Here is a 26,534-nt window from a genome sequence, read left to right as displayed (position 1 = left end):
AAAAGATGAGCAGAAGATTTAAGTAGATGTTTTTCCTAAGAAGATATACAAATGGCGGACAAGCACAGAAAAAGATTCTCAACGTCTCTGATAGAGATATACAAATCCAAATGTCCATGAGATATCATCTTACACTGGTCAGAATGACCATCATTTAAAAGTCTATAAATAAATGCTGGAGAGCATGTGGAGAAAAGAAAAATTTCCTCCACTGTTCAAGGAGATATAAATTGGTGTGGCTGTTATGGAAAAACAGAATGGAGATTTCTTTAAAAACTAAAAATGGAACTATCATATGATCTAGCAATCCCACTCCTGGGATTCTAATCCCATATCTGGAAAAGATGAAAACTGTATTTCAGAAAGATATGTGTATCCCAATATTCGCAGCAGCACCATTTAAATAGCCAAGACCTTGAAGTAACCTAATTATTCATGAACAGCTGCTTAAGGAAGAGGTAGAATATATATAAGTATAAATATTAAAAATATATAATGGAATACTACTCTGCCATATAAAAGAATGAGATATGGACATTTGTAGCAAAATGAGTGGACATAGAGAATATCATACTAAGTTTAGTAAGTCAGACAGAGAATGATAAATTGTACATAATACCTCTTATTTGTGAAACCTAAAAGACAATGTAAATGAGATTATATACAAAAAAGTGATAGACTCACAGGCATAGGAAACAAACATATAGTTACCAAAGGGAAAAGAAAAGGAGGGATATATTAAGAGAATGTGATTAACAGATGCATACTGCTATGTATGAAATAGATAAGCAAGAAGAATTTCCTGCATAACACAGGAAACAATATTCAAAATCTTGTAGTAACATATAATGGAATATAATCTGAAAAGTTGCATATATGTGTGCATATATATATACATACATATATATATATCTGACTCATTTTGCTGTACGCCTGAAACTAACACAATGTTGTAAACCAAATATACTTCAATAAAAATGTTCCTAAATCTTAATTTAATACAATTTGTCAAACCTTTCTCCATATTTTATATTTCCTGAATACATCTTATTCAAAAATTAAGACATTTTTAAAACAAAGCCTGACGTTATTCCCTTAAAACTACACTGTGAAGTTTTTCCTCTGTAATGCTTTTTAAAATATTTGGTAAGTTTTCTTTTTTACATTTCAATCTTTAAGTTACCTTAAATGATTATTTTTTTGTATTTGGTATAAAATAGGAGTCCAATTACATGTATTGTTTATATAACTAAATACTGTATTATTTTAATAGCTCATCAATTTTTTTACCAATCTGTATACTCAGTTTGAGATAAATCAAGTTTTCTTATATGTATTTCCTCTAGTGAATATTGTGTTTCATTGATCTATGCTTGCACCAACACCAGTTGCCTTTACTACTAACATTTTATGTCTTGATATCTAGTGAAGATATATCCCCCACCTCCTGCTTGCTTTTTGTTTAAACTGTACTTTGGTGAAGTGTGGTACATCTTTTCAAAGAGGTGTTCACATTAATGAAGGTCCTTACATATTTTTTCATATGGAAAGGAGAAACAGTCTTCTAGAATTTTTATGATCATTCTAAAATAACAGGAAACTTGTTCCATATTTATTCCTGTCTCAAAATTTGCCTCTAGCTTTGCTTCCTCAGGGTAAATTTAAATTAGTTTCCTAACTTGTTCACTCTTGTCTGATGCTTAGTTTGTCAGTATAGTTTACTTCTGCTTTTTCACATCTTTGCTATTCTAGAAATAATGTACATATATCCTCAAGGTTCTTCCTGTCATTTATATAAAAAAGAAGTTTAAATTGACTGAGTAATATATATTTAGTTACACTTCCTGAAGCAGTATTTAGATGACTGCAGCTTACTTTGCACATTAAAAGGTGCATTTTGTAATTTGTCACTAGAGTAGACACATTTTAAAATAAGGATGCAGTCAACATTTTTCTTAAAATAATGCATATTTGTTTGAGAGGGATGAATATACTGCCTGAGTAAAAAACAATGGCTATGTTACGTTTTGCTGTATTCTGTTATTTAATTTGTTCTGTGTGTGCTCAGTCATGTCCAACTATTTGCAATCCCATGGACTGTAGCCCACCAGGCTCCTCTGCCCATGGGATTATCCAGGCAAAAATACTGGAGCAGGTTGTCATTTCCTTCCCCAGGGAATCTTCCTGAGCCAGGGATTGAACCCTCATCTCCTGTATCTCTTGCATTGGCAGACAGGCTCTTTACCAGTTGAGCCACCAGATAATTTGAGTAATATATAATTTATTTAACATTAAATTAAAACTAATTTTGTAAATTAAAAACAAATTTATAAACTATAGACAGAAAAACAGTGAGTAAACATTTTATATTTCTAATACCTATGTTTATAGAACTATAACAATAGACATGACTTCATGTCATGTCTATATATTAGTGTTGGGCACAACACTAATATAGATTAAGTGTATGTATGTGATGTGATATCTATAATGTATGACAGTAAAAACCTCATTCAACATGTATTTGCTGAACATGTAATATGTACCAAGACATGAGTTTGCCTTCATTTAGTGTAAAATATGTACCTGACAAACTTAGATATTCCCAAGTTGTTGTTATTTAGTTGCTAAGCCATGTCTGACTCTTGTGATGTCATGGACTATAGCCCACCAGGCTCCACTGTCCATGCGATTTCCTAGGCAACAATACTGAAGCAGTTTGCCATTTCTTTCTCCAGCGGACCTTCCAACCCAGGGATCATTGGCAGGCAGATTCTTTACTACTGAGCCACCTGGGAAGCTCACCACCAAGTTAATGAAGGATAATAGATCCAATATAATGAACATCCCGTAGACTGATCCATGGTGAAGTAAAGGTAAAAGCAAAATATTATATGAGTATAAAGAACAGAGTAATAATACATAAATTCAGAAGATTCTTCCCCAAATTTGTGCAGTTTATGTCAAAAAACTCTTTTTGCAATAGCTAAAAATTTAGGAATTTTTCAGCTAGTGACAGATAACTGTTTATGTACATTGAATATTCCACTCTCATATGCTCCAGAATGCTTGTGCAGTTTTAGTTCTAGTCAGGAATAAAAATGGAAATTTCATACATGTTACTCAGAAATTTTAATTTAAAATTTAAGCTCAGAATAGGTTTTGTGGATTTCCAATTTTTCTGCATTGAACACATTTGTTCTGAATATCATATTATAAATACATTCCTTTGTAGTTCAGTTAGCGTAGGAAATTTGTTTTATAAAACACACATATATACACATATATATATATTTTTAATATCATATACATATATAATATACACATATACATGCAATTATACATAATATCCTTATATCTTTTCTGCACCATGCATGATTATGAAATATTCCTTAAGAGAATACAGGGGTCTAGAGATGGTTTGAAAGTACTCAACTTGAAAAATATGCTTAAATAATAATATATTTGCTAATCTAGGAACTGTGATGGATATAAACATAGGCTTACTTACTAGAACTATAAAATTATGATTGTGTATGTGTTATCTGTGGATGTGAACAGAAAGCAGTTAATACTAGAGAAAATATGTAAATGATAACAGCAAAAAATCATAAGAGGTTACTGGATACCAGGCATTTTGTATAAATTATTTCATCTGAGTTTCATAATAATGCTATTATTATCATTCACGTTTTATAAAGAATTTTGAAAAACAGACCAATTAGTATGTCCAAAATAAAGTCCTGTGGCTAGCAAATGCCTGAATCTAAGCTCAAACACAGACAATGTGACTCCAAAGTCAGTGTGCTTAACTAAAAAGAGAGATAAAAAGAAGGAAAGACACACACACACACACACTCACACACAGAATATAATATATTCTCAGGCTGAGTATGTATAGAACTTTATGGCTGATATTGTAACAAAAAATCAGCGGAAAATGGATAAGGTTTGTCAATTTGTCTTAAGGTTTCAAGGTGGATGACAAATAATGATGATATTAACAGAAATTGAATTATTCGAAAACAAAGTTTCTGGACAGAAGGTTTGATTATGCATCATCTTGGCATGGAAATAAGTAAAATTAGAAATATAAAAGGAAAATTGAGGTCATTGTACCAGTCTGGAAGTTTCATCAGATACACATTTCTAGTTTTGTGTGCTGACACTTCAGTTCTGTACTACTCTTTGCGAGCCCATGGACTGTAGTACACCAGGCTCCTCTGTCCATGGAATTTTCCAGGCAAGAATACTGGAGTGGGTTAAGACAATAAATAACATGAATAGTGCTGCATTCAGTCCCAGAAAGTTGACTAAAGCTATTATGTTCAAAAGCAAAAGGATAATAGCTTCCTCCAATACAAAAGTACCATCCACTATTATTCTGTGTGCTTTGATGACTCTTAGTTATTGCCTTCCATGTTCCTTTCAGAATTCTCATGCCAGCATTACTCGGTTCATCATATATCTTAATAGACAAGCAATAATATACTTTGGTTTTAACTTGAATACCTGCTCTTTATACCTTAGGTAGTATATATCACAACTTTTAGAAGCTTCGTTCATCAACATAAACACTTTTTCTCTTACATGCTCATATTGCCTATTAACAGAGATATTTAACACCTTGGATGTCGTGCAACGATAAAGGGATAATAGTTCTGATTTTTATCCATCCACCACCATGAAATAGCTTCCCAGGAGGCTCTAGTGGTAAAGAATCTGCCTGCCAATGCAGGAGATGCAGGTTTCATCCCTGGGTTGGGAAGGTCCCCTGGAGAGGGCATGGCAACCCACTCCAGTGGAGCATGGTGGGCTACAATTTATAGGGTTTCGCAAAGTTTAACACAGCTGAAGTGACTTAGCACACATGCATCATCAAATATTCTTAACAACACCCAGATTTTCTCATTCAATAAATAAATGGCATTTGGTGCCTCTGTAGTTGGAAAGATATTTGTTTTTCAGTCACTCAGTCATGTCTGACTCTTTGTGACCCCATGGACTGCAGCACACCAGGCTTTCCTGTCCCTCACTATCTCCCAGAGTTTGCTCAAACTCATGCCCTTTGAGTTGGTGATGACATATAACTATCTTATCCTCTGTCATCTACTTCTCCTCCTGCCCTCAATCTTTCCCAGAATCAGTGTTCTTTCCAACGAGTCAGCTCTTAGCATGTGGTGGCCAAAGTATTTGGCCAAAGTATTGGCCAAAGTATCAGTCCTTCCAGTGAATATTCAGGATTGGTTTTCTTTAAAATTTATTGGTTTGATCTCCTTGATACCCAAAGGACTCTCAAGAGTTCTTCAGCACCACAGTTCAAAGGCATCATTTTTTCACTGCTCAATCTTTTTATTGTCCAGATCTCACATCATACATGACTACTGGAAAAATCATAGCATTAACTATACAGACATTTGTAGGCAAAGTAATGTCTCTGCTTTTTAATATGCTGTCTACTTTTGTCATTGCTTTTCTTCCAAGGAGCAAGCATCTTTTAATTTCATGGCTGCATTCACCATTCACAGTGATTTTGGAGCCCCAAAAAATAAAAAAGTCTTGTTGTTTCCATTGTTTCCCCATATATTTGCCACAAAATGATGGTACCAGATGTCATGATCTTAGCTTTCTGAATGTTGAGTTTTAAGCCAGCTCTTTCATGCTCCTCTTTCACCTTCAACAAGAGGCTTTTTAATTCTTTTTTGCTTTCTGTCATAATGGTGGTGTCATCTGCATATCTGAGATTATTGATCTTTCTCCTGGTAATCTTGATTCCAGCTGTGTTTCAATCAGCCTGGCATTTCACATATAAGTCACATATAAGTCTACATATAAGTCAAATAAGCAGGGTGAAAATATATAACCTTGATGTACTCCTTTCCAAATTTTGGACCAGTCTGTTGTTTCACTTCTGGTTCTAACTGTTGCTCCTTGACCTGCATACAGGTTTCTCAGGATGCAGGTAAGGTGGTCTGGTATTCCCATCACTTTAAGCATTTTCCACAGTTTGTTGTGAAACCCACTGTCAAAGGCTTTAGCATAGTCAATGGAGCAGAAGTAGATGGAAAAATATAGCTGATTATAAATGATACTTGGGTGTTTGGATAGAATTTTGTTTAATATCCTTTATTAGTTTTGAAAGCAAATACAGTTTACACAATATGGGTTTACTAAGGGGAGAATTGAATTTTCTCTGAATACTCAAGCTGGGACACTAACAGTTTAAGACAAGTATAGATTCTTGTAAACTGTATATTTAATACAATAAATCCAAGCTGATACACATTATGGCATAATTTTTAATCATATAGCAGTAGTCCCCAACCTTTTTGGCACCAAGAATTAGTTTTGTGGAAGACGACTTTTTGCATGAATGGTGTGGTGGGGGATTGTTGGGGCTGATTCAAGTGCACTACATTTATCGCCTATGCTTCACTTCGTGCTGCATGGCCTGGTTCCTGGCTGTGGCTCAGAAGCTGGTGAGCACTGTCATACAGGATGAGGAAGAGAACTTTTTCTGAATGTTAAGAATTTAGCGAAGCTATCCCATGGCATTGCATCCATTTTGTAGTGACCTTAAACTGGCACTAATCCATGCAGGTGAATGGCTGAGATGGCAGCCCACAGAATCATAAGAAAATTTAAATTTCTGCTATTACTTCCCCAATTGCCCTTGTGATCAACAGTCTCTCCTGCCTCCCAACAATCACATGACTAATGCATTTTTTAGATAAGAACCCAATGGGGGTTAGCAAACCTCAATCTTTGGTTTAAATAGCCCAATCTGTCCTTATTCTGGAAACCTAAAAACACTCCACTAATGAACCCTAATAAACTTTTTCTGCACTCTGCCTGGAATACCTCCTGTGGCCCCTCAAAATATGCCAGTCACTTCCTCTGGGACCTGTGAGTAATAGAATTCTCTATTTTAGTTTCTCTTGTGGTCTGTTGTTGAACGAAAGACCCTCACCAGGCAACCTGGGTTCTAGTTGATGTGCTAATTTAACAGATTGATAACACTGAGTCTCAGGGGTAAGTCAGTAAAAGAAGAAAACTACAGATTAGGACTGATTGCTCTTGATGATTTGCTCATGTTAAAAGTTCAGAAGTCCAGTGAGAAGAAAGTAGAAATACTCACCTTAGCTTGGAAGACTCTGACCACATTGTTTGTGATACTTTCTTCCACCACGAACACTAAGGATGCTATCAACCTCTGTAATCAGTGCATTGGCCAGGGAGCAACAAGAGAGAAGCAAGTGAAAGTTTTTGAACTTGAAAAAAGGTGTGAGTGATGAGATGAATTTAAAGGGTTTTGTGTAGATAAATTTATAAACTTTATGATGTAAATAATAAGAATCAGTTGAAATCCACATGCCTAGTCATCTTTTGATCTGTTTTACTTTTTATACAAACCTTTCAAGCTGCTATAAAAATAAACTATGTTGAGGTAAGAATGGAGATTGAGAGGCAAATGAGAGACTCGTTACTAGTCCATAGTAATGGTTCATTTTAGTGATGAGGGTGGATTTGACCATGGTTGAAAAATAAAATATAAATATTAAGAAACATGAACTATATGAGAGAAAAAATTGAAAAGACAATGCAAAGGTTGTGGGCTATAAACAGAAGGGTGATCAACAAGTCAAAGTTTTAAGTCAAAGGATGTGAGTGTGTGGTGTTGAAATGTGTTGAGATGAATTCATAAATCTGCCAGACTTTATGCTACTAAATATCTAACTCCAATAACTAAATTCCTTTACTGTTTTATTTTTATGCCCATTCAGTTTCTTCCCATGTAAGTTGTCTATAGGGAAAACCAATTAGTGCTTAAGCAAACACAAAAGCCTGACCTACCTTCTGTAATATATCTTGCTGTAAATTAATTAATTGCCTCTCTGGGTTATAGACTTTGTGTTTTGTGAGTTTCAATCAGTGGAAGTCATCCTTTAAATTTCCAGTCAACAATGAACTGACAAGTCTTATATTTTGGTGGCCTTAGGTAGCATCACACATTCAGTAAAGTAAAAGGTACCTTGCAGAAACAACTATTTGGAGTAACCACTGTTCTATTTCCATTCATATTTCTATATGTATCTGCCTGTGCTACCCTATGCAAAAAACATGAAATGCATATTCTGGTCAAGAACAACCTCTAACATCCTTCCGTGGAAACTAATGCAGCGTGCAGTCAACTGCCGCAACAAATAAAGCATTTGCAAACTAATATCACAGTCAATTTGAATCCTCCTAACTACCCTAAATTCCTGAGGCATTATTTCAGTATCTATTTCAGAAAATTGATTGTCTTACATCTCAATCACAGTGGCTTCCTCTCTCTCTCACTATCCTCCACTGTGCTGTGTTGCTGGAACAATTTTGGAATAAGCCACTTTGCCAGCAAGTTGTCTTCTTTTAATCCCTGAAGGCACTGAAGTTCTTCTGGAGATGATTGTTAGTTCAAACATATAAAAATGTTGGCTTTTCAAAAGATTCCCATTATTTATTAGTTTGAAAAATCTATGAAAGCCCCACTGCTCCAGTAAAGCAGAAAACATTTGTCAGCCATCCATGGCAATCCCTTATCTGCAGTTCCCTGTCTAGAGTTAAAAAAAAGAAAAAAAACTAGGTTCAAACCTAATCCAGTGAAACAACTCTTTAAGCAACCTTACTGAGCCTACCTCAATTTTTGACAGTAAACTCAATGTAAAGAGAGGAAAAAGCATTTTCCCTTTAAGGTATGCTATCCTCAAGGAAATATATTAGAGACTGAAAAGGGTATTACAATTTATTTAAAATCGCTTTGTCCTGCCCATTGTTATATATATATATATATATATATATATATATGGTGTTTGTTTGTGTTTTTTTGCTTTGGTTTTAATACACTGTGTCTACACTCAAGTTATAATTTGAGGTACTCTAATTAGCATCACTTATCTCAGAAATGGTTTTCTTGATATTTGAGAGACTAATCAGGAATGTATGTCCCCAGGCTGCATAAAATAGCTATAGAATGCTACAAATGTTGATCACTGGCAATCCTAGTAGGTGTTAATGTACAGAGATTGACTAGCAATACTGTAACATGTGTAGAGATGTATGAATGTTATGTAAGAATATGACACCCCTGCAGTTTTACACATTGCAATGGCCCCTGAGGCCAAGAACCGCATCCAATCCAGTATCCCACAACTAAGATGAAGGAGCTATACATTTATTCAACTAGAAATGTAGTAAATAATGCAACAAAAATGGCAAGGTTTTTCTTTGATTGCTGATAAAGTTTACTTATGTGGTAAAAATTGGTCTTAAAATTTCTTTTATTGTATCAAATAATCAAGTCACATGGGTAGCTCAGCTGATAAAGAATCTGCCTGCCATTCAGGAGACCTCAGTTAGATCCCTGGGTCAGGATCCCTGACCTACTCCAGTATTCGAAGGCTTCCCTGGTAGCTCAAATGGTAAAGAATCTGCCCACAATGTGGAGACCTGGGTTTGATCCCTGGGTTGGGAAGCTCCCCCGGAGCGGGCATGACAACCCACTTCAGTGTTCTTGCCTGAAGAATCCCCATGAACAGAGGAGACTGTTGGGCTATAGTTCACAGGGTCACACAGAGTTGGACATGACTGAGCAACTAAGCAAAGGCACAGCACATGACTATGAAAGTGGGGGACAAAAATTATTTTCTTCCTCTAAAACTTAAGGCTACAAAGGCTGAGTAAGGACATGATAAGGAAAAGAAGTTAAAATAACATTTGTTTGGTAAAAACTATTATGACCAACCTACATAGCATATTGAAAAGCAGAAATATTACTTTGCCAACAAAGGTCAGTCTGGTCAAGGCTATGGTTCTCCCAATGGTCATGTATGGATGTAAGAGTTGGACTGTGAAGAAAGCTGAGCGCAGAAGAATTGATGCTTTTGAACTGTGGTGTTGGAGAAAACTCTTGAGAGTCCCTTGAACTGCAAGGAGATCCACTCAGTCCATCCTAAAGGAGATCAGTCCTGAGTGTTCATTGGAAGGACTGATGCTGAAGCTGAAACTCCAGTACTTTGGCCACCTCATGACAAGAGTTGACTCATTGGAAAAGACTCTGATGCTGGGAGGGATGGAGGCTAGAGAAGAAGGGGACGACAGAGGACGAGATGGCTTGATGGCATCACTGACTCGTTGGACGTGAGTTTGTGTGAACTCCGGGAGTTGGTGATGGACAGGGAGGCCTGGCATGCTGCAATTCATGGGGTTGCAAAGAGTCGGACACGATTGAGCTACTGAACTGAACTGAACTGAAAGCTTCAGTTCTGCATTCTCAGCTACTCAGTCATGTCTGACTCGTTGCCACCCTTTGGATTATAGCCCACCAGGCATCTCTATTCATGGAAGTTTTCAGGCAAGAATACTGGAGTGGGTTGCCATTTCCTCCTCCAGTAGATCTTCCAAACCCAGGGATAGAACTTGCATTTACAGTATCTCTTTCATTACAGGTGGACTCTACCCACTGAGTCATTGGAGAAGCTCAAAAACTAAGCTTCAGACTTTATATTAAATAAGTGCTTCTTCCAATTATGATTCATATAAATCACCTGGGGATCATGTTTAAATGTAGAGCTTCATTCATATCTGGGGACTGACCTTATAATCTCTTAACTGGAGGACTGCTATTACTCACTGTCTAACAATAAGAAGTAGGGATATAAAATAAATATCTATATATTGTTTCAAATTGTAATACTGTAAGAAAATTTTAATTAATGTAGGAAAATAATTAAGAAAGAAAAAAGTTTTCTTTTTTAAAAAAGTTCAGTAAGTCTAAAGGAACGGGGAAATTTAGAGATTTCCTATTTAGTTATGTGGTAGATGTGCCTTTGAACATTCTAATGATAATTTTGAATTGATTCCTAAATTATTTTCATGTTGATTCAATTCTGATGCCTCCAGATACAAAACTAAACTTTCTATTTTCTAAGTTGACACTAGCTCTTACATACAAAGTCAACAGTTATTCTGAAAATTCTGAAATTTGATTTATGACTTCTACAACAGGAGATTAATTTTCTTTTTATATAAATGTGAGAAAGAGGTTTATGAAAAAGAACTTTAGTGCATACTTGCTTGTCTTGAAGCAGCAAAATTCTATAATTTATCAAATGAAATTATTAATTTTACAGGAGTAAGGATAAATATCTCCTCACAGCTGCCCCTCCTGACCTTGAATGTGGTGTAGCTCCTCTCAGGCCTCCTGCTCCCATCGTCGCCCTGCTTATTTAATTTATATGCAGAATACATCATGAGAAACACTGGCCTGGAAGAAGCACATGCTGGAATCAAGATTGCTGGGAGAAATATTAATAACTTAGATATGCAGATGACACCACCCTTATGGCAGAAAGTGAAGAAGAGCTAAAAGCCTCTTGATGAAAGTGAAAGAGGAGAGTGAAAAAGTTGGCTTAAAGCTCAACATTCAGAAAACGAAGATCATGGCATCCAGTCCCATCACTTCATGGGAAATAGATGGGGAAACAGTGGAAACAGTGTCAGACTTGTTTTTTGGGAGCTCCAAAATCACTGCAGATGGTGATTGCAGCCATAAAATTAAAAGACGCTTACTCCTTGGAAGGAAAGTATGACCAACCTAGATAACATATTCAATAGAAGAGCCATTCCTTTGCCAACAAAGGTCCATCTAGTCAAGGCTATTGTTTTTCCAGTGGTCAAGTATGGATGTGAGAGTTGGACTGTGAAGACAGCTGAGTGCTGCCAAGAGCTGTAGCTTTTGAACTGTGGTGTTGGAGAAGACTCTTGAGAGTCTCTTGGACTGCAAGGAGATCCAGCTAGTCCATTCTAAAGGAGAACAATCCTGGGTGTTCTTTGGCAGGACTGATGCTAAAGTTGAAACTCCAATACTTTGGCCACCTCACATGAAAAGTCCCTGATGCTGGGAGGTATTGAGTACAGGAGGAGAAGGGAATGACAGAGGATGAGATGGCTGGATGGCATCACCAACTCGATGGACATGAGTTTGGGTGAACTCCGGGAGTTGGTAATGGAGAGGGAGGTCTGGCATGCTGCAATTCATGGATCACAGAGTCGGACACGACTGAAAGACTGAACTGAACTGAACTGAACTGAAGGATAAATATATCATTTCTTATTACTAAACAGATACATTAAATATTTTCTGGCATCACACACTACACTAGAAATTGTTGATAACTTTAACATTTTAACAGGTCTTCAAGTAGTGCTTTGGATAGGATGGTAGAGCACTCAGGAAAATAAACAACAAATATAATAAGAGATATTAGACATATTTAGATATAAAAAATATTTGATCAAATAAAAATGTAACAGTAGCCCACTCAATATTAAATGCATGCATAAATTGAGTGATTTTCTGTAGACAGATATAAGGAAGAAAATTTCTCTTTCAGCATTTAAAAAATGTGATCTTGAGTTATAACTTTGAGTTCAAAGAGTGTGTGGAATTTTCTTCTAGTAGTTGAAAGACTATAGTAAACTGGGAGAAAAGAAATACCTGACTAAAGGGAAGGGACAAGGAGTGAAGAAAAGGTTCAGAAAAGCTCAAGAAGCTTTTGTTAATGTTTTTGGCCTATAGTTAGGCATGTTAATGGTCATCTGAGTTAAATTCACCCATTCCAGTCCATCTTAGTTCGCTGATTCCTAGAATATCAATGTTCACTCTTGCCATCTCCTGTTTGACCACTTCCAATTTGCCTTGATTCATGGACCTAACATTCTAGGTTCTTATGCAATATTGCTCTTTACAGCATCAAACCTTGCTTCTATCACCAGTCCCATCTACAAATGGGTTTTATTTTTGCTTTGGCTCCATCCCTTCATTCTTTCTGGAATTATTTCGCCACTGATCTCCAGTAGCATATTGGGCACCTACCTACCTAGGGAGTTCATCTTTCAGTGTCCTATCTTTTTGCCTTTTCATGCTGTTCATTGGTTCTCAAGGCAGGAATACTGAAGTGATTTGCCATTCCCTTCTACAGTGGACCACATTCTGTAAGCCCTCTTTACCATGATCCATCCATTTTGGGGGCCCCACATGGCTTGGCTTAGTTTCAAGAGTTAGACAAGGCTGTGGTTTGTGATCAGATTTGCTAGTTGTCAGTGACTGTTTTTAGCCTGTCTTCCCCCTGATGCCTTCTCTCAGTGCCTACAGTATTACTTGGGTTTCTCTTACCTTGGACATGGGGTATCTCTTCCCAGCTGCTCCAGCAAAGAGCAGCCGCTGCTCCTTACCTTGGACATGGGGTAGCTCCTCTTGGCTGCCACCCCTGACCTTGGACATGGGGTAGCTTTCTTTCCACAAATACTGTGAAAAGAAGAGAAGCAAAAAGCAAAGGAGAAAAGGAAAGATATACCCGTTTGAATGCAGAGTTCCAAAGAATAGCAAGGTGAGATAAGAAAGCTGTCCTCAGTGGTGAATGCAAAGAAATAGAGGAAACCAATAGAATGGGGAAGACTCGAGATCTCCTCAAGAAAATTAGAGATACCAAGGGAACATTTCATGAAAAGATGGGCTCAATAAAGGACAGAAATGGTAGGGACCTAACAGAAGTAGAAGATATTAAAAAGAGATGGCAAGAATACACAGAAGAACTGTACCAAAAAGATCTTCAAAAAAGACAATCACAATAATGTGATCACTCACCTAGAGCCAGACATTCTGGAAAGTGAGGTCACGTGGTACTTAGGAAGCATCACCATGAACAAAGCTAGTGAAGGCAATGAAATTTCAGTTGAGCTGAAATTTCAAATTCTGAAAGATGATGCTGTGAAAGTGCTGCACTCAATATGCCAGCAAATTTGTTAAACTCAGCAGTGGCCACAGAATTGGAGAGTCAGTTTTCATTTCAATCCCAAAGTAAGGCAAAGCCAAAGAATGCTCAAACTACCGCACAATTGCACTCATCTCACACGCTAATAAAGTAATGCTCAAAATTCTCCAAGCCAGGCTTCAGCAATATGTGAACCGTGAACTTCCAGATGTTCAAGCTGGTTTTAGAAAAGGCAGAGGAACCAGAGATCAAATTGCCAACATCCACTGGATCATCGAAAAAACAAGAGAGTTCCAGAAAAACATCATTCTGCTTTATTGACTATGCCAAAGCCTTTGACTCTGTAGATCACAAAGAACTGTGGAAAATTCTTGAAGAAATGGGAATACCAGACCACCTGACCAGCTTCTTGAGAAACCTGTATGCAGGTTAGGAAGCAACAATTAGAACTGGACATGGAACAATAGACTGGTTTCAAATAGGAAAAAGAGTACACCAAGGCTGTTTACTGCCACCCTGCTTATTTAACTTTTATGCAGGGTACATCATGAGAAACACTGGACTGGAGGAAGCACAAGCTGGAATCAAGATTGCCAGGAGAAATAGCAATAACCTCAGGTATGCAGATGATACCACCCTTATGGCAGAAAGTGAAGAAGAACTAAAGAGCCTCTTGATGAAAGTGAAAGAGGAGAGTAAAAAAGTTGGCTTAAAACTCAACATTTAGAAAACGAAGATCATGGCATCTGGTCCCATCACTTCATGGGAAATAGATGGGGAAACAGTGGAAACAGTGGCTGACTTTATTTTTCTGGGCTCCCAAGTCACTGCAGATGGTGATTGCTTCCATGAAAGGAAAGTTATGACCAACCTAGACAGCATATTAAAAAGCAGAGACATTACTTTGTTAAAAAAGGTCCGTCTAGTCATGGCAATGGTTTTTCCAATAGTCATGTATGGATGTGAGAGTTGGACTATAAAGAAAGCTGTGTGCCAAAGAATTGATGCTTTTGAACTGTGGTGTTGGAAAATACTCTTTAGAGTCCCTTGGACTGCAAGGAGATCCAACCAGTTCATCCTAAAGAGATCAGTGTTGGGTGTTCATTAGAAGGACTGACATTGAAGATGAAACACAAATACTTTGCCCACCTGATGTAAAGAGCTTATTCATTTGTAAAGACCCTGATTCTGGGAAAGATTGAGGGCAGGAGGAGAAGGGGATGACAGAGGATGAGATGGTTTGATGGCATCACCAACTCAATGGACATGGGTTTGCGTGGACTCCCGGAGTTGGTGATGGACAGGGAGGCCTGGCGTGCTGTGGTTCATAGGGTCACAAAGAGCTGGACACGACTGAGTTACTGAACTGAACTGAACTAGGCATCTTAATAGAGTAGTGGGAGAGATAACTTTTAGAGACTATCCAGATGCTACTGTGAAAGCTAGTAAATACAAAGTATAATAAATAAGAGAGAAACACCTTAATTATTTTTACTACATCAATGATATCTTTATTAGAATACATTAGATGGTTCTTATTAGCAAATATTGCTTCCTTGCTTTGCTTAATAAGCAACTAATAGACATAAAATAAATATTATTTTGATTTTCATTTTCCCATAGCTAAAGGCACTGTTTAACTACTGAGAGCATATTATCTTTGGTTTCTAATACAATTATTCATGTAAACTTAGTTATTATAGATATATTCATTAAAATTAACACAAAACTGGAATATGATTAAGCAACACATATCATTTGGATTTTATAAAAATACTGAATAATAATAATGAACATTAAACATCAACATGCATATTTAAGAGGAATAAATGTCTTAAAAGGAAACATTTTTGTTTTAAATATTGAGAATTCTTAATAGTGAATGCCATTACTATTATTACTAATTTGTTAGAAAACCCTTTGCATGCGTGCTAAGTTACTTCAGTCATGTTCAACTCTGTGCAACCCTATGGACCTTAGCCTGACAGGCTCGTCTGTCCATGGGATTCTCCAGGCAAGAATACTGGAATGGGTTGCTGTGCCCTCCTCCAGGGGATCTTCCCTACTTAAGGATCAAACCCATGTCTCTTATGTTTCTAGCATCAGCAAGCAGCTTCTTTACCATTAGCACAACATGGGAAGCCCAAGATAACCCTGTATATATATGTAATTTGTTGTTTAATTTTTGTATATTTTTATTAAAATATTTTGCTTATACTTAGATTTGTTTCAAAAAGTCAGTTTTCATTACCTCATTAGAGAATGAGAAAATAAAAATAACAGTGGTGAAAAGAAAAACCATATATAAGACTTAAATTATTAAACATAATGATTTCATGTATACTAAATTTGAGTTCACAGATTTGTCCTTTAAAGGGAAAATAAAAAAAGCTAAGTTTATTCATTTAATTCAAAATGATATGAGATTAAAAGCAATAATTACAGCAACAAAAAATAAAGTTTTTCAGGAGAAATGTATTATTTTGGGTAACAATATATGATTATATTTTTCTCAGAGTTTTCTGTAAATAAGTGCTGACTATCTCACTTATATCAACCTGCAAATTAAACCATTTGCATTTTATAAAATAAATTATGTTAGTGGTCCATAAATTATGATCTAAATATTCAATTATTTCCTGAACTGGTGAGAAAGCAGAATGAATTATATGTCTTTTGTGCATACTTCCATAAAAATTATTACTCTAGGTTGAGATTTTGATAAATAATAACTGGTCATAAGATTGATTCTTTTTTAAAAATTGAAGATCTTAGCTGATATCTTTCTATTCATTAATTTTTATGTTTTTAATTTTTATTGAAGAATAGTTGGTTTACTGTATTATGTTAGTTTTAGGAGTATAACATAGTGATTCAAGATTTTTATGGATTATATTTCATATAGATTTATAAAATACTGGCTACATTCCCTGTGTATGCATTACATCTTTTAACTTATTGATTTTATAAATATTAGTTTGTGCTTCCTAATCCCCTTTGCCTATCTTGTCCCTCACCTTTCTATTAATTAATTTTGAGTTCTATATCTGTGATTCTGTTTCTGTTATTTGTTCACTATTTTAACTCCACATATAAGTGAAAACATATGGTATTTTTCTTTCACTGTCAAACTTATTTTACTGAATATAATACTCTCCTGATCAATCCATGTTGTCACAAATGGCAAAATTTCATTCTATTTTTATGGCTGAGTAATACCCCAAAGTATATATTTACCACATCTTCTTTATCCATTCATCTTTTGATGGATGATTAGCTTGTTTCCATATCTTGGCTGTTGTAATTAATGATGCTATAAACATTGGGGTGAATATATCTTTTCAAATTAGTGTTTCTATTTTTTTGGATGTATACCCAGAACTAGAATTGCTGGGTTGTATGGAGTTTCTATTTTTAATTTTTTGAGAAGCCTCCATACTGTTTTCCATAAAGGCTGTAGCAATTTATAGGCCCACCAACATTGTACCAGGGTTCCTGTTTCTCCACATCCTTGCCAACACTTTTTATTTCATTTCTTGTTAGAATGATAACTATTCTGACACTTGGGAGGTTATATCTTATTGTTGTTTAAACTTGCAGGTCCTTGATGATTAATGATGTTGAGCATCTTTTCAGGTGTCTAATGGTCATCTGTATTATATCAGTGTAACTTTCCTTTTTCACTTCTAATTTTCTTTATTCAGACCCTCTCCTTTTTAATTAATTTGACTTATGATGGCTTATTAATTTTATTTATCTTTTTTTTTTATTTTTTATTTTTTATTTTTTTTTTAAATTTTAGTTTTTTATTTTTTAAATTTTAAAATCTTTAATTCTTACATGCATTCCCAAACATGAACCCCCCTCCCACCTCCCTCCCCATAACAACTTTCTGGGTCATCCCCATGCACCAGCCCCAAGCATGCTGCATCCTGCGTCAGACATAGACTAGCGATTCAATTCACATGATAGTATACGGGATAAGAAAGCTGTGGTACATATACACAATGGAGTATTACTCAGCCGTTAAAAGAATTCATTTGAATCAGTTCTGATGAGATGGATGAAACTGGAGCCGATTATACAGAGTGAAGTCAGCCAGAAAGAAAAACACCAATACAGTATACTAACACATATATATGGAATTTAGGAAGAGGGCAATGACGACCCTGTATGCAAGACAGGGAAAGAGACACAGATGTGTATAACGGACTTTTGGACTCAGAGGGAGAGGGAGAGGGTGGGATGATTAGGGAGAATGACATTCTAACATGTATACTATCATGTCAATTTTATTTATCTTTAAAAAATTGTCTTATTCATCTTTTTATTGACTTTGTTTTGAAAAATAGTTGCAAATTTTTCTCAAGGACATGGCAAACTAATTTACATTCCCATAATGTCATATGTGTCAGACTTTATTTTTGGGGGCTCCAAAATCACTGCAGATGGTTACTGCAGCCATGAAATTAAAAGAAGCTTACTACTTGGAAGAAAAGTTATGACCAACCTAGATAGCATATTCAAAAGCAGAGACATCACTTTGCCAACTAAGGTCCATCTAGTCAAGGCTATGGTTTTTCCAGTAGTCATGTATGGATGTGAGAGTTGGACTCTGAAGAAAGCTGAGCACCAAAGAATTGATGCTTTTGAACTCTGGTGTTGGAGAAGACTCTTGAGAGTCCCTCGGACTGCAAGGAGATCCAACCAGTCCATTCTGAAGATCAGCCCTGGGATTTTTTTTGGAAGGAATGATGCTAAAGCTGAAACTCCACTACTTTGGCCACCTCATGTGAAGAGTTGACACATTGGAAAAGACTTTGATGCTGGGAGGGGTTGGGGGCAGGAGGAGAAGGGGACGGCAGAGGATGAGATGACTGGATGGCATCACTGACTCGATGGATGTGAATCTGAGTGAACTCCGGGAGTTGGTGATAGACGGGGGGGCCTGGCGTGCTGTGATTCATGGGGTCTCAAGGAGTTGGACATGACTGAGCAACTGAACTGAACTGAATGTCATATGAGAATTACCTCACCAGTTCTCTGCATTAAAATTTTGCAACTTTGCATCTCAATAGAGGGAAAGAATGAATCATTATCATTTAATTTTGGGTTTATTTAAATGATGTCATAATGTTATCAGCCATTATAAGATAGTCATATATTTCCTGTAGATAACTTATTACTGTCATATATATTTTTTCTTTTTTAAAATTTTTACTTCATTGGAGGCTAATTACTTTACAATATTCTGGTGCTTTTTGCCATACATTGACATGAATCAGCCACAGGTGTGCATATGTCCCCGAGTCCTGAAATCCCCTCCCACCATCTTCCTCATCCCATCTCTCTGAGTAGATCCAGTGCACCAGCTTTGAGTGTCCTGCTTCATGCATAAAACTTGTACTGGTCATCTGTTTCACACACAGCAATATACTTGTTCCAAAGCTATTCTGTCAAATCATCCAACCCTTGGCTTCTTCCATAGAGTCCAAATGTCTGTTCTTTACATCTGTGTCTCTTTTGCTGTCTTGCATATATGGTCATCATTACCATCTTTGTAAATTCCATATATATGTGTTAATATATTGCATTGGTGTTTTTCTTTCTGACTTACTTCACTCTGTATAGTAGGCTACAGCTTCATCCACCTCATTAGAACGGACTCAAATATGTTCTTTTTTATAGTTGAGTAATATTCCATTATGTATATGTGTCACAACTTACCCATTTATCTGCCGATGGACATCTAGGTTGCTTCTATGTCCTGGCTATTGTAAACAGTGCTGCAATGAACGTTGAGGTAAATGTGTCTCTTTCAGTTCTGGTTTCTTCAGTGTGTATACCCAGCAGTGGGATTGCTGGGTCATATGGAAGTTCTATTTCCAGGTTTTTAAGGAATCTTCACACTGTTCTCCATAGTGGCTGTATTAGTTTTCATTCCCAACAGTGTAAGAGGGTTCCCTTTTCTCCACACCCTGTCCAGCAATTATTGTTTGTAGACATTTTGATGGCAGCCATTCTGACTGGTGTGAGATGGTACCTCATAGTGGTTTGATATTTATTTGTCTCATAATGAGTGACATTGAGCATCTTTTCATGTGTTTGTTAGCTATCTGTATGTCTTCTTTGGAGAAACATTTGTCTAGTTCTTTGGTCCATTTTTTGATTGGGTCATTTATTTTTCTAATATTGAGTAGCATAAGCTGCCTGCATATTTGGGAGATAATTCTTTGTCAGTTGTTTCATTTGCTAATATTTTCTCGCATTATGAAGGTTGCCTTTTCACCTTGCATGTAGTTTCCTTCGTTGTGCAAAAGCTTTTAAGCTTAATTAGGTCCCATTTGTTTATTTTTACTTTTATTTTCATTACACTGAGAGGTGAGTCATAAAGGATCTTGCCATGATTTATGTCAGAAAGGGTTCTGCCTATGTTTTCCTCTCAGAGTTTTATAGTTTATGGTCTTAAATTTAGATCTTTAATCGATTTTGAGGTTATTTTTGTGTTATAAAGTGTTCTAGTTTCATTCTTTTACACATAGTTCATGAATTTTTCCAGCACCACTTATCGAAGAGGCAGCCTTATCTCCATTGTATATTGTTGCTTCCTTTGTCAAAAATAAGGTGTCCATAGATGTGTGGATTCATCTATGGACCTTCTATTTTTTTTTCCATTGATTTACATTTCTGTCTTTGTGCCAGTACCATATTGTCTTGATGACTGTAGCTTTGTAGTATAGTCTGAAGTTAGGCAGGTTGATTCCTTTAGTTCCATTCTTCTTTCTCAAGATTGCTTTGGCTATTCCTGTTTTTTTGTGCTTCCATACAAATTGTGCAATTATTTGTTCTAGTTCTGTAAAAAGTACCCTTGGTAATTTGACAGAGATTGCACTGAATTGGACAAGACTGAGCAACTTCTCTTTCACTTTTCACTTTCATGCATTGGAGAAGGAAATGGCAACCCACTTCAGTGTTCTTGCCTGGAGAATCCCAGGGTTGGGGGAGCCTGGTGGGCTGCTGTCTCTAGGGTCGCACAGAGTCGGATATGACAGAAGCAACTTAGCAGCAATAGCAGCAGCAGCATTGAATGTACAGATTGCTTTGGGGAATGTACTCATTTTCACTATATTGATTCTTCCAATCCATGAACATAGTATATTTCTCCATCTATTCGTGCCATCTTTGGTTTCTTTCATCAGTGTTTTACAGTTTCTATATATAGGTCTTTTGTTTCTATAGATAAATTTATTCCTAAGTATTTTATTCTTTTTGTTACAAAGGTGAATGGGATTGCATCCTTAATTTATCTTTATGTTTTCTTATTGTTAGTGGAATGCAAGGGAGTTCTGTGTATTAATTTTACATCCTTAAACTTTTGCTATATTCATTGATTAGCTCTACTAATTTTCTGGTGTCTTTAGGGTTTTCTATTTAGAGGATCATTCCATCTTCAAACAGTGAGAGTTTTGTTTCTTTTTCTTCTCTGATTGCTATGGTTAGGACTCCAAAACTATGCTGAATAGTAGTGGTGAGGGTGGGTACACTTGTCTTATTCCTGACTTTACAGGAAATGCTTTCTTTTTCCTTTTTTTGTTTGCCATTGAGGATGTTTGCTGTGGATTTGTCATAGATGGCTTTTATTATGTTGAGGTATGACCTGCCTCTTGAGAAACCTGTATACAGGTCAGGAAGCAACAGTTAGAACTGGACATGGAACAACAGCCTGGTTACAAATAGGAAAAGGAGTATGTCAAGGCTGTGTATTGTCACCCTGCTTATTCAAATTCTATGTAGAGTACATCATGAGAAACGCTGGGCTGGAAGAAACACAAGCTGGAATCAAGATTGCCGGGAGAAATATCAGTAACCTCAGATATGCAGAGGACACCACCCTTACGGTAAAAAGTGAACAGGAACTAAAAGCCTCTTGATGAAAGTGAAAGAGGAGAGTGAAAAAGTTGGCTTAAAGCTGAACATTCAGAAAATGAAGATCATAGCACCTGGTCCCATCATTTCATGGGAAATAGATGGGGAAACAGTGGAAACAGTGTCAGACTTGTTTTTTGGGGCTCCCAAATCACTGCAGACGGTGACTGCAGCCATGAAATTAAAAGACACTTACTTTTGGAAGAAAAGTTATGAGCAACCTATATAGCATATTCAAAAGCAGAGACATCACTTTGCCAACAAAGGTCTGTCTAGTCAAGGCTATGGTTTATCCAATCGTCATGTATGGATGTGAGAGTTGAACTGTGAAGAAAGCTGAGCACTGAAGAATTGATGCTTTTGAGCTGTGGTGGAGAAGACTCTTGAGAGTCCCTTGGACTGCAAGGAGATCCAACCAGTCCATTCTGAAGGAGATCAGCCCTGGGATTTCTTTGGAAGGAATGATGCTCAAGCTGAAACTCCAGTACTTTTGCCACCTCATGCAAAGAGTTGACACATTGGAAAAGACTCTGATGCTGGGAGGGATTGGGGACAAGAGAAGAAGGGGATGACAGAGGATGGGATGGCTGGATGGCATCACTGACTCGATGGACATGAGTCTCAGTGAACTCCAGGTGTTGGTGATGGACAGGGAGGCCTGACGTCCTGTGCTTCATGGGGTCGCAAAGAGTCAGACATGACTGAAGGACTGAACTGAAATGATGTTCCTTCTATGCCTGCTTTCTGGGGAGTTTTATCATAAATGAATGTTGAATTTTGTCAAAGTTTTTCTCTGTATCTATTGAGATAATCAAATGGTTTTTATCTTTCAGTTTCCCTGGTGCCTCAGATGGTAAAGCATCTGCCTACAATGTGGGAGACCCCGGTTCCATCTCTGGGTCAGGAAGATCCTCTGGAGAAGGAAATGGCAACCCTCTCAACTACTCTCGCCTGGAAAATCCCATGGATGGAGGAGCACGGTAGGCTAGAGTCCATGGGGTCGCAAAGAGTTGGACATGACTGATCAACTTCACTTTCACTTTGTTAAAATGGTATATCACAAGATAAAAGCCCATTTGATCATGATGTATGATCTTTTTAATATATTATTGCAATGTGTTTGCTAGAATTTTTTTGAGGATTTTTGCATCTATGTTCATCAGTGATATTGTAGTTTTCTTGTGTGATATTGTAGTTTTCTTGTGTGTGTGTGTTTGTGTGTGTGTGTGTGTGTGTGTGTGGCATCTTTGTCTGGTTTGGTCTTAGGCTGATGGTTGCTGCTACTGCTACTGCTAAGTCGCTTCAGTCGTGTCTGACTCTGTGAGACCCCATAGATGGCAGCCTACCAGGCTCCGCCGTCCCTGGTATTCTCCAGGCAAGAACACTGGAGTGGGTTGCCATTTCCTTCTCCAGTGCATGAAAGTGAAAAGTGAAAGTGAAGTCACTCAGTCATGTCTGACTCTTTGTGACCCCATGGACTGCAGCCTTCCAGACTCCTCCATCCATGGGATTTTCGAGGCAAGAGTACTGGAGTGGGGTGCCATTGTCTTCTCCAAGGGTAATGGTGGCTTCATAGAATGAGTTTGGGTATTTACCTTCCTCTGCAGTTTTCTGGAAAACGTTTGAGTAGGATAGCTATTAACTCTTCTCTAAATTTTTGGTAGAATTCACCCATGAAGCCATCTGGTCCAGGACTTTTGTTTGTTGGAAGATTTTTTATTACAGTTTCAGTTTCTGTGCTTGTGATGGGTCTGTTAAGATTTTCTTCCTAGTTCAGTTTTGGAAGGTTATACTTTTCTAAGAATTTGTTCATTTTTTCCATGTTGTAAATTTTATTGACATATAGTTGCTGATAGTAGTATTTTATGATTCTCTGTATTTCTGTGTTGCCTGTTGTGATTTCTCCATTTTCATGTTTAATTTTGTTGATTTGATTCTTCTCTCTTTCTTTTTTGATGAGTCTGGTCAATGGTTTGTCTATATTATTTATCTTCTCAATGAAAAATCTTTTAATTTTGTTAATTTGTGTTATAGTCTCCTTTGTTTCTTTTTCATTTATTTCTGCTCTGACTTTTATGATTTATTTCATTCTACTAACTTTGGGGTTCTCCTTTTCCTAGTTGCTTTAGATGTAAAGTTAGGTTATTTATTTGACATTTCACTTGTTTTTTGTAGGTAAGCTTGTATTGCTATGAATCTTCCTATTAGCATTGCTTTTCTTAACCCCATAGGTTTTGGGTGGCTGTGTTTTCATTTTAATTTGTTTCTATGAATATTTTGATTTCCTTTTTTATTTTTTTCTGTGACCTATTGGTTGTTCAAAAGCATGTTGGTTAGCCTCCATATGTTTGTATTTTTAATAGTTTTGGTGTTTTTTTTCCCCTTTTCAGTTCAGTTCAGTTCAGTTCAGTTCAGTCACTCAGTCATGTCTGACTTTTTGCGACCCCATGAATCACAGCACACCAGGCCTCCCTGTCCATCACCAACTCCCAGAGTTCACTCAGACTCACATCCATCGAGTCAGTGATGCCTTCCAGCCATCTCATCCTCGGTCGTCCCCTTCTCCTCCTGCCCCCAATCCCTCCCAGCATCAGAGTCTTTTCCAATGTGTCAACTCTTCGCATGAGGTGGCCAAAGTACTGGAGTTTCAGCTTTAGCATCATTCCTCCCAAAGAAATCCCAGGGCTGATCTCCTTCAGAATGGACTGGTTGAATCTCCTTGCAGTCCAAGGAACTCTCAAGAGTCTTCTCCAACACCACAGTTGAAAAGTATCAATTCTTCAGTGCTCAGCCTTCTTCAGAGTCCTACTCTCACATCCATACATGGCCACTGGAAAACCATAGCCTTGACTAGAATCTTACTGCATTGTGATCAGAAAACACACTTGAAATTTTAAGTGTTTTTGAATTTACCAAGGCTAGATTTATGGTCCAGGATGTCTTCTATCCTGGAGTATGTTCTGTGTGCACTTGAGAAAAAGGTGAAATTCATTGTTTTTGGGTGAAATGCCCTATAGGTAACATTTAGGTCTAACCTGTCCACTGTATCATTTACAGCTTGTGTTTCCTTGCTAATTTTCTGTTTGGTTGATCTATCCACAGATGTGAGTGGGATATTAAACTCTCCCACTATAATTGTGTTACTGTTAATTTTCCTTTTCATACTTGTTAGCATTTGTCTTACATATCGAGATGCTCCTATGTTGGATGCATGTATATTTATAATTGTCATATATTCTTCTTGTATTGATCCTTTGATCATTATGTAGTGTCCTTCTTTGTCTCTTTTCATGGTCTGTATTTCAAAATTTATTTTATCTTCTATGAGTGTTGCTACTCCTGCTATCTTTTGGTCTCCATTTGCATTAAATATCTTTTTCAAGCCCTTCACTTTCAATCTGTATATATCCCTTATTACTGTCATGTGCATATTTTCTATTGGAGTGTCAATTGCTTTATTTATTCATAAGTATTTTAAATCATTAAATGTTTTCTCTGTTTATCTTTTTGACGGACTGCTAGCTATGATACTTACTATAATTCTATATTTAAATGTTTCATTCCTATTTTATTTCGTTGCAATAAGAGAATATAAAAATGCTCAAATTTTTATTGCATAAAATTTTTACTTGAATAAAGTATTTTCTTAAATTTGTTTAAATATGCTTTATTATTTGTGATGAAATATTGATGGTGATTTAGTGAGAGTTTCTGAAGTGAAACTTCAAATTTATTTTTTACTTGTTTTAAATCTATGTCTAGCTTTAATTGCAATATAGTTGATGTACAACATTGTGTTAATCTCAGGTGTACAACACAATGGATTTTTAAATTATAGTGTTTTTTTTTCGGGTTATAGTCCATTATAGGCTATTGCAAAATAGTGGATATAATTCCCTGTGATATACAGTAAATCCTTGTTGTTTATCTATCTTCTATATAATAGTTTGTAACAGTTAATCCATACTCCTAATTTATTTCTGCACCCTCCCATGTCTCTTTTGGTAACTGTAAGGCTGTTTTCTATGTATATGAATCTATTTCCATTTTGTATATATATTAACCTGCATTATTTTTTAGATGATACATATAAATAATGTCATGTAGTATTTGTCTTTCTCTGTTTGATTTTAATATTCTCTAGCTCATATATATATATATATATATATATATATATATAGTGTCTTAATAATATGCTATCATATATAAATATTTCACATCTTCTTAAACTGATCATCTGTTAAATGACATTTGGATTGTTTCTATGTCATGGCTATTGTAGACAGTGTTGCTATCATTATTGGGGTGTATGTATGTTTTCAAGTTAGAATTTTTATCTCTTAGAAATATATTCCCTGAAGTCTGATGCTGGATCACTTGGTAGCTTTTTACTCTTTTAAGAAACCCTCATAAGGTTTTCCATTGTGGCCATACAAATTTACATTCCAATGAACAGTGTATGAGGGTTCTCTTTTCTCCACACCTTCTCTAGCATTTATTTGTAGACACTTGGGTGATAGATATTTGGGCAGGTGTGAGGTGATATCTCATTGAGGTTTTGGTTTGCATTTCTCTAGTCGTTAGAGACATGGAACATCTTTTGTTGTGTCTGTTGACCATTTGTGTGTCTTCTTTGGAAAAAATGTCCATTTATGTCTTCTCATTTTTTTAATTTTTTTGACTGATAAGGTGTTAATATCCTAAATATACAAGTAGTTCCATTTTATTTTCCAACAAATGCCTGAACTTTGTTAAAATTATCAAATAGTATCAATGATTTTATACTAAAAAATA

The sequence above is a fragment of the Ovis aries genome, chromosome 10 (genome assembly GCF_016772045.2).
Source record: "Ovis aries strain OAR_USU_Benz2616 breed Rambouillet chromosome 10, ARS-UI_Ramb_v3.0, whole genome shotgun sequence".
Taxonomy (NCBI): domain Eukaryota; kingdom Metazoa; phylum Chordata; class Mammalia; order Artiodactyla; family Bovidae; genus Ovis; species Ovis aries.
The sequence above is the reverse complement of the archived record's forward strand: the minus strand, read 5'-3'. Positions refer to the sequence as shown.